Source organism: Ostrea edulis, chromosome 7, assembly GCF_947568905.1.
Source record: "Ostrea edulis chromosome 7, xbOstEdul1.1, whole genome shotgun sequence".
Taxonomy (NCBI): domain Eukaryota; kingdom Metazoa; phylum Mollusca; class Bivalvia; order Ostreida; family Ostreidae; genus Ostrea; species Ostrea edulis.
Window position 1 is genome coordinate 9595786 of NC_079170.1, and position 5097 is coordinate 9600882.

The following is a 5097-nucleotide window of genomic DNA, read 5'->3' on the forward strand; positions in this document are numbered from 1 at the left end:
TTCAACAAACTTGCACGTACATTTCATGCCATGGGAAATGCTTTTCTCATCACAGTTTATGCTTTTGCTACCATTGCACGATTTTCGCTCAGGTATTGGTGTCTGATTCTTTCTAAAATTTCAACTCACTTGAGTGTTTACTCTATGTTTATCAACACAATGCCCTCTCAACGTGTAAGGCGTCGCCTGACGACAGAACAACTGGGCAGATGTATTGGAATGCTTGACGCTGGCTATTCACAATGTGACGTTGCAAATGCACTAAACGTCAGTCAGAGCGTTGTAAACAGGGCCTGGAACCGACAGCAAACTTTTGGTACAGCGGCACACCGACATGGGGGTGGTCGTCAGAGGTCGACAACCCAACGCCAAGACCATTTTGTGGCTCTTCAGGCACGACGCCATCCCTTCTGGACAGCAACCAGCCTACGTAACGACCTCCTGAACGCCTCGGGGGTGAATGTGTCCACTCAGACGATACGGAATCGGCTTCACAATGCAGGTCTCAACTCGAGAAGGGCATGTGTTCGAGTCCCTCTGACTGTTCGACACCGGCGGGAGCGATTGGACTGGGCTGAAGATCATGTCACTTGGACACAGAACGATTGGGTTCAAGTTCTGTTCACGGATGAGTCCAGGTATTGTTTGGACTTTACAGACAGGAGGCACCGAGTGTGGCAACGACAACGTAAACGTTTCCATGATACCAACATCAGTGAACATGACCGTTATGGTGGTGGTTCCATCATGGTCTGGGGTGGAATCAGCAGGGATGGAAGAACAGATATTCATGTCCTGGAGAGAGGAACAATGACGGGGGTGCGGTACCGGGATGAGATCCTCGATGTTTACGTCAGACCCTACGCTGGTGCTGTTGGCCCTGAGTTCATCCTAATGGATGAAGGTACTGCTCCACCACCCTAGCGCGATGAGGACCATCGCGCCAGGGTGGTGGAGCAGTACCTTCAGCAGGAGACAATTGTCCGTATGGACTGGCCAGCGCGCTCGACGGACTTGAACCCGATTGAGCATGTATGGAACATGCTGCAGGTTGCCCTTTCACGCCGTAGAGCACAACCCACGACTTTGGCAGAGCTCGGAAACGCCCTCGTGGAAGAGTGGAACAACCTTACCATTGGGAACATCCGGATGCTTATTGACAGCATGGCTCGACGTTGTCAAGCCGTCATTGATGCAAGGGGAGGCCATACCCGGTATTGACACTTCATCGACTAAGTGTAATGATGGACTATCCCGAAAAACTGTGTAATTCTTTCTCTGGTTTGCTGTTAATTTTTTTGCAATGAAATGCCTTTTGGCGTTATTATCAGATTTCAAGCATTCCATATTGATAAAAGTTCATGCCGTTCATGAATTTTCATTCATAACCTGAGTAAACACGTTTCAAATTTATGTCTTTTGTTATGCTAGTGGTAAATTACACACATATAACCTAGTGATCCTTATCAAATTTTGAGTAGTATATTTATACATAAAGAGAAGTGATGAAAGTACATGTACATTTGAAGATTGAAATGCACCTTAATCTTTTTATTAAAAATTATTTTTCATGCTAACATATAATCGTAAGAATAATGAAAGGCATGCAAAAACAAAAACGGTGGCTAATCTTACCAACATAACCCCATGCTTACATCCAATTTAAACTGTATACTTCATGTCAAATAAAGGATATAATTAACATTGCTGCATTTCCGGATTCGCAAACACATTGCTCTCGACTTTTTATTGTGTTTTTTTTTATGCCATAAAAATTATACACGGTATAAAATAATAATCATTATTTTACTTTCAACAAGCTATGGTGGCATGCGTTAACACAAACTTCCGCAAAATAAAAACTTTTTGGATTGATTTTGAGTTTTTACCATGTTTGAGAGCCATTCACAATGGGCAGTGCTCAATTTACCGCATTCCCACAATCGAAATCACGAGTAGGCCATATAATATGAGTGACAGAGTCTCGAGTATGTTTATGTATAAATGCTTATGCAATATTCTCAGAATGCTTGTTAGTCCCCAGCTACCGACGAAGTCGAAGGGGACTTTAGGTTTGCACTCCGTCTGTATGCCCGTCAGTCCGGTAAATCAGTTTTCCGCACTTTTTTCTCTGTTCGTGCATATATTTGATATTTGGTACATTGCTTTGTCATAACAAGTTACAGATCAAGTTCGAATTTCGTTTCAGTCCGTTGATTTTTTACTAAGTTATGGCCCTTAACAAAATAGCATGAATTATCATCACTTTTCTGGTCTTTGTTTTTATGGAGCGCCAAATTAGCATAAACTCAAATAATTGAAGATATCTTCAATTATTTGAAGATATCATCAATTCATTTGATGCGCGCAACAATTTAATTAAATATTTCTTCAAATAATTAATGATATCTTCAATTCTGAATTATTGTGCGCATTAAATGAATTGATGATAGCATTAATTCTTCTGCTGAATTGATGCGCGCTTTAATTGAATTAATGATCTCTTCAAATGAATTAATGATATCAACAATTGAATTGATGCGCGCTACAATTCAATTGAAGAGAGCAATAATTGATATAATGCGCGCATTAAATCAATTGATGAGAGCAATAATTGAATTGATGCGCGCATTAATTCATTTGATGAGAGCAATAATGGATTTAATGCGCGCATTAACTCAATTATTGCTCTCTTCAATTGAATTAATGATATCTTTAATTCCTTTGAAGAGAGCAATAATTCTTTTAGAAAGAGCAACTAAATAATTAAAGATATCTTCAATTCAACATATCCACAATTGAATTAATGATCTCTTTAATTGAATTGTTGCTCTCTTTAGAAGAATTGATGCGCGCATTAACTCCTTATACAAAAGCATTGTAAGTAATTAAAGATATCTTCAATTGAATTAAAGAGATCATCAAATTATTTATACCGAGCTCTAAATCAATTATTGCGAGCAATATTTCTACGAAATAAATGCTCTCATCTATTGAATTGAAGAGAGCAATAATTGAATTAATGCGCGCATTAAATCAATTATTGCTCTCATTAATTCAATTGATGCACGCATTAATTCAATTGATGAGAGCAATAATTGAATTGAAGCGAGCATTAACTCATTTGATGAGAGCAATAATTGATTTAATACGCGCATTAATTCAATTAAAGAGAGCAATAATTGAATTGATGATATCTTCAAATAATTGAAGATATCTTCAATTATTTGAGTTTATGTTAATTTGGCGCTCCATATGTTTTTGTTATGCTTGTAGATATTTATTTGATGTTTAGTATGTTGCTTTACCATAACAAGTTACAGATAGAGTTCGAATTTCGTCTCGGCCCGTTGATTTTTCATTAAAGGAAGTGAACATGAAAATATGGCAAAGGGTTTAGATTTGTCATTTTGAATTCTGAAAATCACTAAGATGTAGCTATCTTCAGTAGGGAGATATTTTATAAAGATTAACTAATCTTTTCAATCCTTGGGAGCTGCCATATTGAAAAAAATATTACCTCCCTGCTGGGTTATTTCTTAGCATCCACTAGAGGGCAGCACTGATGCTGACATCAGTAGGACACATCGTGTGTAGTTTTGGCACATTGTAAGCATCAACGTTAAAATGTCATCAGCAGAGAGTGAATTAGATATGGAATATCAGGTTGAACCTGATGTTACAGAGGAAGAAATTGTTTCTCAGAATAATACTTCTTCACCAGCAGTTGATTTTAATGAGAGAGGAATTTTCCTTGATTGGAAATTGTACAATGTAGTTATGTACATTCAAGGGGTGTCTTTGTTGTCATGAGTTTGAATATTTTGTGTCAGCTAGATTACATAGATATACACCTAACGTGCAGTTCTCTTCACCCATATTTTAACACTGTGTGTCGAAGTCCTGTTATAATTGATACAGCTGACATTTATCCATGGATTTATGTATCCAGAGAGGAAGGGTCCCAGAGGACTTGGAATTAACAACTTAATTGTTAAACAAGTAAGAAAAACACGAAAATGAAAAATACCTTCTGTATTCACATGTATTAAAATTTAAACATAACATGGCATTTGTGTGTAAATATTTCCAATAAAACACATACGTGATAGAATACAGTAACAATTCTGTTGCAGACATGCTATCAAGATTTATGGCCTACAGTTTATCAACTAGGTCAATTCTGATATGAATCCATAAACTTTTTTGCTGTATAACAGTGACCCAGTCAACAGCAATGTGACTCATCTACGTCAGAGCACAGATGCATACTGGGAAATAATGGATTACCTCCATAAACTTTTAACTTAGAGTGTTTAATTGATGAAATCTCGTAATAGAAACAAGCAAATTAGATTTAGGCCTCACTATTCAGTTTCAGGAGGTCTTTCAAGTTTATTATGCATCAATTTTTTTTTTCATGTTCACTTCCTTTAAGTTATGGCCCTTGGACTTAGAAAAATAGCAAGAATTATCAGTTTTCCGGACTTTTTTGTTGTGCTTGCAGATACACTGTATTCATTTGATATTTGGTACATTGCTTTGTCATAACAAATTCCAGATAAGTTCAAATTTCGGGTATAATAATGTTATTTGCTCCGTGCCGCGAATTAGTTTGAAATGTTTGGTTTATAAGTGTTAACTATTGACTTTTTATAATCATGCTATTTATTCCGTTTATAGTGAGCGAAGCTCGCGTCGCGACGAGCTCGCTCCAATGATTACGCAATTGAGCCACGTGGTTTGCTCTTCATTAGCTGAAAAATTATGGGGACTACCCATAATGCCTCTGGAAAAATGGGGATACCGAGGACCTATTCTAACCCCGATCCCCACGGGAACCGAAGACCCGTGACATTCACAACTATAATGCCAAGTGTTTGGCGATGGAACTGTCACTACCTGTTTTAATTAACTTGACGATGCAATGAATAATAACAAATGTGACCGGATGTTTGTGAAATTTAAAATCGTTATACAAGAACTTTGTTTACAGTATAAACGGGGTCATACAAGCATTAGTATGGGGCTACGTGACTGAAAGAAGTATCTTGTAAGTTTATCTCAAGTACTTATTTTTCTACTCCTATATAAACA